Source organism: Melanerpes formicivorus, unplaced genomic scaffold, assembly GCF_026170545.1.
Source record: "Melanerpes formicivorus ecotype bairdi unplaced genomic scaffold, bMelFor1.0.p_v2 SCAF_32, whole genome shotgun sequence".
NCBI lineage: Eukaryota > Metazoa > Chordata > Aves > Piciformes > Picidae > Melanerpes > Melanerpes formicivorus.
The window spans coordinates 9,627,646-9,641,916 of NW_027142384.1; the positions used below are offsets into that span (position 1 = coordinate 9,627,646).

General features: G+C 46.9%; 1 long non-coding RNA gene across 1 annotated transcript in view; it reads right to left on the bottom strand.

Moving 5' to 3' along the window:
* Positions 1-3,976: 3,976 nt before the first annotated feature.
* LOC137449759 (uncharacterized) overlaps positions 3,977-14,271 on the bottom strand; it is a 37,169-nt gene continuing 26,874 nt past the window's right edge. Inside the window, exons 3-4 of the long non-coding RNA XR_010989482.1 lie at positions 13,363-13,552; positions 3,977-4,170 (exon numbers count right to left, since the gene is read on the bottom strand). This is a non-coding gene — a long non-coding RNA (uncharacterized lncRNA). The remainder of the gene's footprint in view (positions 4,171-13,362; positions 13,553-14,271) is intronic.

The window sequence follows — 14,271 nt, forward strand, 5'->3', positions numbered from 1 at the left end:
TACGCTGTGATTCTGGGGAAACAGCTCCTCTAAAGTGAGGTAGAACATCTCAGCACAAATCTTATCTGCCAGTGGCTGCTTTTGCTGCCACTGCCTCGCGGAAACTGCTGCATCTCTTCCTCCCCAGTGACACACAGCAGCAATGCAAACTTCCAGGACTTGAAAGGCACCTACAAGAAAGCTGGGGAGGGACTTTTGACAAGGGCTTGGAGTGATAGGATGATGGATTAAAGCAATGGATTAAAGCTTGAGGAGAGCATATTGAGACTGGAGATAAGAAACAAATTCTTTCCAGTGAGGGTGGGGAGACACTGGAACAGGTTGCCCAGCAAGGTGGTGGCAGCCCCATCCCAGGAGGTTTTTAAGGCCAGGCTGGATGTGGCTCTGAGCAACCTGATGTAGTGTGAGGTGTCCCTGCCTATGGCAGGGGTTTGGAACTGGATGATCTTCAAGGTCCCTTCCAAACCAACCCATTCCATGAATATATGAACTGGGGAGTGCTTTTGCCCAGGCAGTCAGATCCTGTGGCCAGGACTGTGGAAGAGAAACAGCTCAGCTCACATGGCAGCTGATAGGAGATCCAGCTACCGCACAAGCAAGCCATTAGTGCTGTATTTAAACCAAATGAGATTGTAATTAGATGTCTCTGAATCTCCATGCTAGAATGAGTTGCACATTTCTGGCTTCCATCCCCAAAGCGTGACATCAGAGTAATCAGCCATAGACTGTCATCCTCTGCTCACCCCACAGTTTTACTCCAGTAGTAGCCTGCTCCTAATTCCTGGGCATGACAACATTCTCAGTCATTGGTGAGCAACAAATGTTCCAGGGTTGAGAAGATTTCTCAGACAGGTATAGTGATTTTTTTGGGTTGCTCCTCATTTTCAATGTCAGAGACTGTGTTGAAGTTTGGACTGGATCACTGTTGAGTTGGCTGTGGTGTCACAGTAGGAATTAACAGTGTTCCTTTGTGCTGGCTGGCTTGAATGGAAAAGGACCATCAGAACAGCTTTCTCTCACTCCACAATGTGAGAAGACTGTCCAGAATATCCTATGAACCCCAATTCCCACCTCTTGCAGTGACCCAGTGGGTCACTGATTGCAGAGAAATAGACTCACAGAATAGTGAGAGTTGGAAGGGACATGTGGAGATCATCTGGTCCCACACCCCCTGCTAAAGGAGAGTCACCCACAACAGGGAGCCCAGGATCACAATGGCCAGGCAGGTTTGGAATGTCTCCAGAGAAGGAGACCCCACAACCTCTCTGGGCAGCCTGCTCCAGGGCTCTGGCAGCCCCACAGCAAAGTTTTTCTTCATGTTTCAGTGAAACCTCCTGGGTTCCAGTTTGTACCCATTGCCCCTTGTCCAATCATTGGGTACCACTGAAAAGAGCCTAGCCCCAACCTTTTGCCCCCCATCCTTTAGCTCTTGCTGAGCATTGATCAGATCCCTTCTGGGGCTGCTCTTCTCCAGGCTCAACAGGCTGAGACCTTTCTTCCTCACAGAGATGCTCCAGACCCCTCAGCAGCTTAGTACCCTCCTCTGGACTGTCTCCAGTTGTTCCCTATCTTTCTTGGTCTGGGGAACCCAGAATTGGGCACAGTACTCCAGGTGTGGCCTTATCAGGGCAGAGTAGAGGAGGAGGAGAACCATCCTTGACTGGTTGGCCACACTTTTCTTCATGCCCCCCAAGAGAGCATTGGCCTTCTGGGCCATGAGGACACATTGCTGGCTCAGAATGCTTTGATTCCCTATGCTGGGCTGCGGCCAGTGCATCCCAGCTGCGGGACTGTGAAATCCCAGAGCGCTGTAGTTTAGTCTGAAGTTCCCTGTGCTCTTTCTCGTGGAGCATGAGCTTAGTCTTGCCATCCTGTTGACTTCGCCAAAACTCTGCACTTAGAATAATTACAGAATAAGGTCCAGAATCTGGAACTCCACATCTCAAAATGGAGATTAATGACTGCATTCAGCAGCTATTCCCCCAAATCCTCAGCACAACCCTGGGACGGCACAAACGATGTGTGAAATGAGACACCTTTGCCGACTGGCAGTGCACAAAGAGGATAAAGAGAGTGACATGCAATTATTATGGTGCTATTAGCTGTGATAGTCAAACTATACAAAGGCAGGAAAGTCCAACATGGCCAAAAGCTTTAGATCTGTTTAAAAAACAAAAGGCAAAGAAAAGAATAAACTGCTTGGAAGCTTCTTTTTAACAAAGGTCATCAGAACTTTCTTCTGGAAGTCAGAACGGTCAGAATCAGAAATGATTCTCCCCCTCTGATCTGACCTGGAGAGACCCCACCTGGAGCACTGCGTCTGTGTTCTGGTGCCTCCAGCATAAGAGGGACATGGAGCTGCCGGAGCAGGTCCAAAGGAGGCCACAATGATGATCAGAGGGCCGGAGAACCTCCTCTATGGGACACATTCCACTAGATCAGGTTGCTCAAGGACTCATCCCACCTAGCCTTGAGCACCTCCAGGGAGAGGGCACCCACAACCTCCCTGGGCAGCCTGTTCTAGTGTCTCACCACCCTAACTGGAATTAAATTCTTCCTAATGTGATATGTCAGGCAAATCACATCCCTTCCATAACATAAGCAGCATTATTTACATGTTAAATAGTTTGTGTATTAAATACTTTGAAAAGCTGAAATGAAGTTACATGTGCAGGGAAAGCATAGAAATGCTTGGGGCTGGAAGTGAATAGAAGAGTATTAATCATAGAATCACATCATCATTAAGGTTGAAAAAGACCTCTGAGATCATCATCCATCAATCCAACACCACTAACTATGTCCCAAAGCTCCATGTCCCCACACTTTTTGAACAAATCCAGGGATGGTGACTCCATCACTTCCCCAGGCAGCTTATTCCAAACCTGGGTGCTTTGCTTGCTACATGGTCAGCTGATTATTTTTTTTCACCTGTCTATGGGGTGTTTATCTCACAGTCTCACAGATTGTATTGGCTTGGAAGGGACCAAAAACACTCATCTTGTCCAACCCCCTGTACTCAGCGGGGACACCTCCATATAGATCAGGCTGCCCAGAGCAACATAAAGTCTGGTCTTGAATGTCTTCGGGGATGAGGCCTCAACCACATCCCTGGGCAACCTGTTCCAGTATTTCACCACTCTCATTGAGGAGAACTTCCTTCTGATGTCTGACCTAAATCTGCTCTGCTCCAGTTTCAAACCATTGCCCCTCGTCCTATCACTCCAAGCCCTTCTGAAGATACTCTCCCCAGCCTTCCTGCAGGACGCCTTCAGATCGTGGCGTTATAGGTTTAAGACTGGGATGTCTTAACCATAAAGACAGAAGTTGTCCAAGGGGTTAGACAGTCCAGAAGCTGTACAGGAAACTGTAACTTTGTTATCCCAATCCCATAACTCCACAACCTCTCTATAACTCTGTTCTTGCCCTTTTCGGCCCCTTCTCTCCAGGGCTGGTCCTATCTTTGGTTTGCATGGGAGTGGGGCCTTGATCTGGCAAGATAATTTCTTGCTACACAATGGGGTCTGGGGAGGGAGACCTTGAGACATTTGGCCCTGCTGCATTTAGTGGGGGGGGGAGCAGTTGTCAGCCTGCTTGAGCAGCCATTGAGGCTTGGGATTTGGCCTGGCCAAGGGAAAAGTTTTTGGAAGGTGTTGGTCTGCTGAGGTTTTGGTAAGCCTAGGATGGAGAACTGGGATGAGGCTGAATATGAATTTGTGTATTTGGTATTGTTGTGCACAGTTGTGACAGCATTTCCACTTAGCTTTCCAATTCTGTGGAGGGTTTTTATTTTACTCCTTTGGGGAGGGTTAAAATAGCTTCTGTCTGTTCAGCCTAAGACAACTGAAATGCAGTTCTAAAGTCTGCCTGGAGCCTTCTCTTCTCCAGGCTGAACAGCCCCAAGCCTCTCAGCCTGTCCCCACAGCAGAGGTGCTGCAGCTTTCCTTTGTTTCTTTATCTGATAAACACAGAATGCAAGTTTGCAAATGCTGCATGATGTTTTTATTGAGGAAGAAAACCATCTATTACATCACATCAATGTTCACAATTAAGAGCTGGCCAGCAGATCAGCAAAAGGTATATTACAAGGAATATTAAGAGGGAGTTGTTTCTGGTGATATCCAACAGGCATCCAGCAGCAGTTTCAGTGCTATTCACTCTCCCAGCAGCAACCTGGAAGTAGAAATAGAAATCTCCATGTCAAGAATCTGAGGATGGCAGAGAGATTGCTTGAGTAGAACATAATGATGAGATGAAGGAAAATGAGACCTCTTGACAGGCTGGAGGCATGACAAAAACAAGCATTTGAGGAGCCGAATGTGGAGTTACACAAAAAGAGAGAGGAATTTCACCCTTAAAAGTGGGGGACAGTGCCTTGGAATGCCCTGACTCTGTGAGGATTTATGGGCCATAGTGGACCAGCAACTCAGCATGAGTTCCCACTGTGAAGCTGCATGAACGGAGCTAATGTAATCCTTGCATCCTGATGCAATTGTTGGAATCATTCCCACAGATCTGCTGTCCATATTTTAATGAGGACGATGGAAAAAGCGGAGAGTTCACATGCTGCATTCAAAGTTCACTGGAGAGCAGCAGCAAATTCCTTGCTGTGAAAGGGTAAACTCAATCTGTTTGATATGGCAAGGAGGGCTGAAGGTGACTTGATTAAAAAAATAGCTGGTGAGGGACTTTTGAGGGTATCAGGTAGTGACAGGACTGGGGGGAATGGAGAAAAACTAGAAATGGGTAGGTTCAGACTGGATGTTAGGAAGAAGTTCTTCCCCATGAGGGTGGTGAGACACTAGAACAGGTTGCCCAGGGAGGTGGTGGAAGCCTCATCCCTGGCGGATTTTGCAGCCAGGCTGGATGTGGCTGTGAGCAACCTGCTGTAGTGTGAGGTGTCCCTGCCCATGGCAGGGGGGTTGGAACTGGCTGATCCTTGAGGTCCCTTCCAGCCCTGACAATTCTGTGATTCTATGATTCCATGATTCTATGATTAAAAGTTAGAGATCAGGGGAGGAAACCCTCATATGCAAAGAGTCTATATCTTGAGGGGAGAATAAGAACCACTCCATCCTGCCACTCCCATCATCCCCTCAATGAAAAAGAAAAGAAAAAAAAAAATAAAAGAAAAAAAAACACCACCAAGAAAAATAAAAGAAGAAAAAAAGAGATTAAAATAAAAAAAAAAAAAAAAAGAAAAAGAAAAAAATGGGGGAAAAAAGGAAAAATAATAATATAATAATACTAATAATAATTCTGGAAGCTGAGCACTGATAAATCAGGAACTGTTTTCTACGAATGAAAATAAACTGCCCCCAAATTATGAATTTTCCCTATTGGCACATCTTCAAATCATGATACAAGGTGGAGTTTCAGCAGATATCAGCTGTGCTTGGGTTAAATAATAACTGCATTGCACTCAACACCCAATAAATCAACTAGATAAACCTGAGGGCTCTTTGACATCCCAGCAAATCAGCTGAGGGTGGATTGCAGAAACCCAAACCAGGACAGAAAGAGGAAGAAATAGAGGAGAGCGAAATGGGAACAACCTCTCCAAAACTGCACTGTCTGAAGATCTGAGGCCTAACTTGGGGCTTTTGTTGTGCGTCTGAGTGAGGCTCTCTGACTCTGGCCCATGTGCTGTGCTGTGGTATGTCCTGCATAACTATGGAAAATGTCTTAATGTAGGGCTTTTTTGTTCACATAAAGTTGTCTGTAAGGATTTATACCCCAGCTGCTGTGATGTTCTACAGAAACACCATCATCTGTTGTTCTGCAAGCCGTGCATGTGTTTGCTTGCGGAGGCCAAGAAGCAGGATGTGGTTTGAGGAAAAGTGGGAGGAGTCAACTAGTAAAAGTGTTATACTGTATGACAACCTCAGAAAAAAACCCCAAAACAAGGGTGTATCAGTTGGGAGAACACGGAGCAGAAGCAGAGGTTGCCTTCAGTGGAACAAGCAGTGATCTGCCGTGCACATGTGCGCGCTGGCGTAGCGCTGCAGCTTGCAAGACAGGGCATGGCAGCCTCTTGTCTCCACAGACTAAATCATACAGTCACAGGATGATAGGGGCTGGAAAGGAACCCCAGAGTTCATCCAGTCTAACTCCCCTGCCAAAGCAGGATCACCCAGGGCAGGTCACACAAGGAAATATCCTGGTGGGTTTTGAAGGTCTGCAGAGAAGGACACTCCATAACCCTTCTGGGCAGCCTACTCCAGGGCTCTGGCACCTTACAGTGAAGAAGTTTCTCCCCATGATGAGATGGAAATTCCTGAGATTGAGTTTATATCCATTGCCCCTTGTCATACACCTGGGTATCACTAACTGCATCCTCCTGGCAGCCACCCTTCAGAGAGTTGTTGATTTTGATAAGGTCCTCTCCCAGCCCTCTCTCCTCCAGACTAACTAGTCCCAGGTCTCTCTCCTAGTAAGAGAGATGCTCCAGTCCCTTCATCATCCTCACAGCCTCCACTGAATCCTTTCCAATAGTTCCCTGTCCCTCTTGGACTGGGCACAATGTTCTAGGTATTGTCTAAGTAGTGCTGAATAGAGGGGAAGGAGAACCTCCCTGGGCCCGCTGGCTGCACAATTCTGAATGCACTGAGTTTACCATTGGCCTTCTTGGCCACCAGGGCACATTGCTGTTCCATGGGTAACTTACTTTCAACCAGCACTCCAAGGTGCTTCCCGGCAGAGAGACTCTCCAGCAGGTCAACTCCTAACCTGTCCTGGTGCACGGTGCTGTTCCTCCCCAGGTGCAGGGCTCTACACTTATCCTTGTTGAATCTCCTTAGCATCCCCTCTGCCCAACTTTCCAGCCTGTCCAGGTCTCACTGAATGGCAGCACAGCCTGATGAGGTGTCAGCCACTACTCCAAGTGTCTTTAGTGATACACTAAACACTTTTGTGGTGCCGTCTGATATCTTGTGCCAGTATAAATCACTCTGCATTTGAGGATATTTGAGGTAAACTAAATTAAGAGCACAGAATGGCTTCCAATTCTAGAAAAAGGAGAAGGCTCTGGGGAGAGCTTAGAGCTGTGTTTCAACATCTGAAGGGGACCTACAGGAAGGCTGGGGAGGGACTATTCAGAAGGTCTTGGAGTGATAAGACAAGGGACAATGGTTTGAAACTTGAGTAGGGGTGATTTAGATTGGACATCAGGAGGAAGTGCTGCACAATGAGAGTGGTGAAATGCTGGAACAGGCTGCCCAGGGATGTGGTTGAGGCCCTGCCCCTGAAGATATTCAAGAGCAAACTTGATGTGACCCTGGGCAGCCTGATCTAGTTGGAGGTGTCCCTTCTGAGTGCAGGGGCCTTGGACAAGAAGACCTTTGAGGATCCCTTCCAAGACAATGCAGTCTGTGACTGTTGTGTCACACTGTATAGAGGCTCCCTTGTAGGCTTGCTGTTGATTTAGGAGAGTCTCCTGAGTAATTATCTACTGTAGGCTAATGGTCTGTAGGTCACCTTAGTGGGTTTTAAAGATAGCAGAATGATAGGACTCATGATCTGGAAAGTGTCCAATTTGTAAATGGTTTAACATACTTCTTCCTTAGGTGAGTCATGCATCTGCTTAAGTCTGTACATATTTTACTGCCAGACCTACTACAACCAAGTGGAAGCATATTTCTGGATCTCTGGGTTAAGGCACCAGCTCTCCCTGAGCAGTGAACCCAGGTTGGAGGTTCAGAGTGGAGTGATAGCAAACAGCCTCAGCCTCAGTGAGTACCAACAGCACCTGAATCCAGAGGAATAATGGAATGGAAGCAGTTTCAGAAGCAGTGTTGTGCACACCTATCCTGGGGCTGTTTAGTCTGGAGAAGAGAAGGCTGAGAGCAGATCTGATTAAGGTCTATCAATATCTGAGGGGTGGCTCTCAAGTGGAGGGGGTCAAGCTCTTTTTGGTGGTGCCAATAATAAGCCAATTAACAATGGATACAAACTTGAACATAGAAGGTTTCACCTCAGCATGAGGAGAAACTTCTTTCCAGCAAGGGTGCCAGAGCCCTGGAGCAGGCTGCCCAGAGGGGTTGTGGGGTCTCCTTCTCTGGACACATTCCAAAGCCACCTGGATGCATTCCTGTGCAGACCACCTTGGGTGATGCCGCTCTGGCAGGGGGGTTGGACTGGATGATCTCTGGAGGTCCCTTCCAACCTCTAATGTACTGTGATCCTGCAGTAACTAAGGCAGCTGAAATTGTAGGGTAAAGAGGATTCTTGGGGAAAGCACAACATTTGTAGCTCTCTGTTTGTTTCCCACATGAATTTCTCGAAGCCTGTTGAAATGTTCAGGCTCCATATGGACACGTTTAGTCACATTAATCTCTTGAGTATGTTCAATCAAGTTTTCAGTAGTTTTTTTTTCCCTTTTTTTTTCTTTTTAATTCTGTGTTTTCTGACTGTATGATTAATGGAAGTAAATAAGGAATCACCAGATGGAATGAAGTTCTGCTTCCTGAACTTACGTCAGTACTGCAGTTATAGGAACCTGAAATAGCCACATGAGCAAACTCTACACAAATTAGCCATTTTCACCATTATAAGCCCCAAAGATGCCCCTACATATTTAAACTGCTCTGGATTTCATTAAAGACAGGGAATAAATGAAAGGAAATCCTGGAGGCTAAATCTCTACCTTAAGATTTAAGGTATCAGCAATCCTAATACAACACCTTGACATCATCAGGGCAAGAGAGGGGATTCTACTCCTTGACGCTGCTCTGCTGAGATCCCACCTCCAATCCTGCCTCCAGTTCTAGTGTCCCCAGCACAAGAAGGACACAGAGCTGCTGGAGTGAGGCCAGAGAAGGCCACTGAGATGATCCAAGGGCTGGAGTACCTCTACTGTGAGGATAGGCTGAGAGAGCTGGGAATGTTCAGCCTGGAGAAGAGAAGGCTCTGGGGCACCTTACAGCTGCCTTACAGTACCTGAAGGGATCCTGCAGGAAAGCTGCAGAGAGAATTCTCATGAGGGTGTCTAGAGACAGGCCAAGGGAGAATGGTTTGAAGCTGAGGGAGAGCAGAGTTAGACTGGAGCTGAGGAAGAAGTTCTTCAGTACAAGGGTGGTGAAGCTCTGGAATAGGCTGCCCAGGGAGGCTGTGGATACCTCTAGTTGAGAGGTCCCTGCCCATGGTGGGGAGGTTGTAGTAGATGAGCTCTGAGGTCCTTTTCAACCTGAGCCATTCTGTGATTCTATGAATTATCAGTAGGGACCAATATCTTTGGTAGCATCTGATGAGCACGAGCCAGGGCTATGGTAGAATTGCCACACCGGCTTTTTAGCTGTGAGTTGGTGCCCACCACTAGCAAAGCAGCAGAGAAGAGACACCATTGTCACTGCACTGATAATTTAAACAGCAAAATGTTGCTTTCCTAATGTTGATGTTCTGATAAAACATTTTGATCCTGTATTTGGTAGCTTTATTGCCTTTCCTACACTAAATGCTGGAAGTTTTATCAGCAACAGCATGGCCAGTAGCACCATGGCAGTGATTGTTCCCCTGTATTCAACACTGGTGAGGCCACACCTTGAGTCCTGGGGTCACTTTTGGGCCTCACACTCCAAGAAGGACATTGAGGTTCCTGGAGCAGGTCCAGAGAAGGGCAACAAAGCTGGGGAAGGGTCTGGAGAACAGGGCTGGTGAGGAGCATCTGAGGAACCTGTGGTTGTTTAATCTGGAGAAGAGGAGGCTGAGGGGAGACTTTCTCATTCACTATGGATATGTGAAAGGAGTTTGTAATGAGCAGTGTGGGGTTTAGTCTCTTCTCCTTAGTAACAAGTGATAAGATGAGAGGACATGGCCTCAAGTTGCACCAGGAGAGTATTAGGTTGCACACAAGAAGAAAGTTCTCAACTGAAACAGTTCTCAACTCTTGGCACAGGCTGCAGAGGGAGGTAGTTGAATCTCCATCCCTGGAGGTGTTTCAGGGAGGCAGAGATGAGGTGCTGAGGGCCATGCTTTAGTCCCAGCCTTGGTAGAGTTGGACTGGATGATCTGAAAGTTTTGACTTTTCCAGTCAAAATTACTCCATGATCCTAAGTTCAAACATGAATGACTCTTTTTTCAGTGTCTCTAACCCTGCAAACTGGGACCTGTGTTCCAGACCAGAACACTTTTCAGGTCTGCTTACGAAAGCATAAAGTTACACTGAGAGTCAAGGCTAGGGCACAGTTTAGGATGTGCAAGAGAAGAAATCTCAGGTGCTCCCATGCCCTTGCCTGACTCTGCAGGCACAGCTAGCCACTGGCCTGTCTGGCAGTGCCATGCATCCTAGGGCAGCCCTGAGGTCACCTGCTGCTATGACAGGTCAGGAGCCATGCTACTGAACATACTTCATGCCTATTGTTAGAGTGGGCACCACCAGCACTGCCAGTTTAATCTGTGGAGAGGCTGCTTGCTGGTTTTAAGTTGCTTTTGTACAGCTTTGCCACGTGGCCCCCAAATTTCCTGATGATTTCCTTCCACAGAGCACCAAATCTGTACAGCCATATGGCAAAATTCTCAACAGGAGATTCACAACAACTCAGGGCTTGTTTTCAGTTGTTCTTGCAAGAAATACAAATGAGAGCAGCCTGCTTATTCAGTGGGAAAAGCCTTGGCATTTCATTATTATTTTATTCTTTCCCTGCTCACAGTCCCTCCCTAAGCATGCCTTTGATCAGGTCAGTCCTTATCAGGTAATTAAGTGACTGAAGTTAGGAATTACTGGGCAGTGGGGGGCAATGGGGGGCATTGGGGGCTTAAGGTTGGGTCTATTCAGTCTGGAGAAGAGAATGCTCCAGGGAGACCTCAGAGCAGCCTTCTAGTACCTGAAGGAAGCCTAGAAGAGAGCTAGGGAGGGACTTTTTACAAGGGTTTGTAGTGTCAGGAAGAAGGAGATTGAGACTGGAGATGAGAAAGAAATTCTTGACAGTGAGGGTGGGGAGACACTGGAACAGGTTGTCCAGGGCGGCTGTGTATGCCCCCTCCCTGGAGGTGTTCAAGGCCAGGTTGGATGAGGCCTTGAGCAGCCTGGGCTGGTGGGAGATGTCCCTGCCCTTGGCAGGGGGCTTGGAACTGGATGATCTCGAAGGTTCCCTTCAACCCAAACCATTCTAGTATTTTATGGTATTACCATTTCATGTCATGTGCCCCAAGCTGAATTGGTCTAGGGGCAAGGGGTCTTCAGTGAGCATGTTTTTCTGAGGATGCCATTGTTCTGCAGATCATGGGATCTCCCCAAAGGAGATTTCCTTATTCACAGTCACCCTCCCTTCTATCCTTCTCCAGGGGCCTGCATATTGCAGACATGATACCAAAAATCAGTCCACCACATGGTTTACAAAATGGAAAAGGAAAAGCCAAACACACCCCACAAAACCTTAAAGTTGCCATCAGCACCTTAAGAAACTAGGTCCTTCAGGATGTGTATCCCAAACTGTCTTTTAATTCAAAAGCATGAGGTCCAACAGGTAATTTTAATGACACTGTGAAACACTTTTCTGAAACCTCTAAAGACTAGACCAGAGTAGACTGAAGTGGGCATAACCATCTTCTCCTTACAGAGAGGGCAACTAAGAAGAAATTCACAGATGGCACTGTCTCGGAAGGGACCTCAAAGCTCATTTTGTCCAAGTGCCCTGCACTCAGCAGGGACACCTACAATTAGATCAGGATGCATGGGGCCAGAGCCTGAATATCTCCAGGGACAGGGCCTCAACCACATCCCTGGGCAACCTGTTCCAGTATTTCACCACTCTCATTGTGCAGAACTTGCTCCTGGTGTCCAACCTAAATCTTCCCTGCTCCAGTTTCAAACCATTGCCCCTTGTCCCACCACTACAAGGCCTTGTCAAAAGTCCCTCCCCAGGTCTCCTGTAGCCCCATTCAGGTACTGGAAGGCTTCTATAAGTTGTCCCCAGAGCCTTCTCTTCTCCAGGCTGAACAGCTCCAGCTCTCTCAGTATGTCCCCAAAGGGGAGTATATCCAGCCCTCTGATCATCTTCATGGCCTCCTCTGGACCCTCTCCATCAGGTCCATGTCTCTCTTGTGTGGAGAGCTCCAGAGCTGGACATAGCACTGCAGCTGAGGTCTCAGCAGAGCAGAGCAGAGGGGCAGAATCCCCTCTTAAACTGCTGGCCACAATGCTTTGGACACAGCCTAGGATGGGATTTGCCCAACACATTGCTGCAATAGTAGCAAAGAAGAGTCCCTAGAAATATTTCTTCTATCTACCTTAAGCACCATGCTACACAATTCTTTTACTCCCTAACTTAAGATTTTCTTCATTATTAAATATAGGGGGGGTTCCTTTGTTTTGTTTTGTTCTGTTTTGTTCTGTTTTGTTTTGTTTTTTTCAGTTTCCATTGTTTTGGAAGTAAATTAAGCCATTTCTTGAGACTTCTATGTTACCCTTATTGTTTCTGTAATCTTGCAGTTTGGAAAATAAAGGCCTCTCCAGTTTGCATTTCTAGTGTATAACCTGGACTTCTTAAGGCCTTCTTCTGTGGATGGACACCAAGAAAAGGTCATTGCTAGTGTGCTCCCCCTTACCATTTACAGTCTCACATCAAGATGGTGCCACACTCCTGCTGGTGACAACACCTTTCTAGAAATTGTGCCAATGTCACTAAGTGCAAGGGTCTGACTCAGAAAAACATCTCTGAACCAGAAAAATATCAACAGTGTGACATTAAAACACAGAGGTAAATATCTGCCTAAATTCATAACCAAAAGAATGATCAAATATAGAGTTGGAAGAGTGATCAAACAGCCAAGGAGCAGCCACTGCATGAACCAACAGCTTTCCTGACAAAATAAACTCTGAAGTCCCAACAAATCAAAAGATGTTCTCCTGCAGTTTATAACAACCTTAAGGGGAGGGGGAAAAGATTTGTCTTGCAACCTCTGACAGTCCCTTGAAGCAGTCACTCACTGTAAGCAAGGACAGCAATGTCCCCTCTTCCATGTTCCTATGGACAAAAATCAGGTGATACAATCAACAAAAACAAAGCAAGACAAACAAATACACAAAAATAAACACAATTACAATGGGGACATTTTTCTGCCCCAAACTGTGCCCTGTTCCTTCAGAGAGCTTTCAGAAACCCTCCCAGTTTCAAGCAGTGGGTTACAAAGAGTGACCTCAGAACAGCAGGTTCTGGGATTTAGACATGTAAATAATTTTTTTTCTCTTTGAACATGAAAATGAAGGCTACAGTTTGCTCTGCCACCACTCATGGGGCTTTGTCTGATGACACAGATGCAGAGGCTTTGAGTGAAATGGAAATGTCAGTTGCCAGCAGCATAACCGTGAGCAAATCCTGGTAAGCGCGGCCTCTCGCCCTGCCGCGGGTCACCAGCTCCTCTCTGTACCTTGCCTAATGGCAGGGGCTGCCAAACCCTGAGCTGGCAACGTGGCTTGCAAAGTCCCTTCGTGTGGGTACAGGCAGGAGAAGCTTCCCAGTGCACAGGCTGTTTGATCCCAGTCAATCCGTGTTGGAGAAGGCACTCCCTCACTGCGTAGCTCACAATGAGCATGCCCGTCTCAGTGCTAAAAAGGGACCTAGGAACAGAAAATGTGTCTGTAAGTACCAGAAATATCAGAACACTGCACTTAGGCTGAATAATTAATACCAGTTCACGTTATGCAACCCTGTATTTTAACTGTCAGAGATGACTAAGGCTACAAATTGACAGGGACGCCTTTCTTAAGCCACCATTTAAAATGGATTTTTATGGCAGGTCTTAATAACCAAGAGGCAAAACTGTGTTGCACTGCATGGACATGCTGAAGAGAGGAGTTAAATGGCCAAGGTTTCTCTCTAACTCCCTAGGCAAAAAGGCAACAGAACTGTTTGTGGAGCAGAACAAAGAAAGAATTTTCCTGTTCTCTCTCTTTAAATCTGAATAGAAGCTCCAGTCAGTCTAAAAGAACAAAGTTAACACTTTGCCGGGCTCACAACACACCACCAGTATGCAAGGGACCTTCTACAAGGGCTTGGAGTGATAGGATGAGGGGCAATGGCTTCAAGCTGGAGGAGAGCAGATTGAGACTGGGGATGAGGAAGAAATTCTTGAGAGTGAGGGTGAGGAGACACTGGAACAGGTTGCCCAGGAAGGCTGTTAATGGCCCCTCCCTGGACGTGTTCAAGGCCAGGTTGGATAAGGCCTTGAGCAACCCGGGCTGGTGGGAGGTGTCCCTGCCCTTGGCAGGGGAATTGGAACTGGATGATCTTTAAAGTCCTTTTCCAATCCAAACCATTCTGTGAATCTATGAGATAC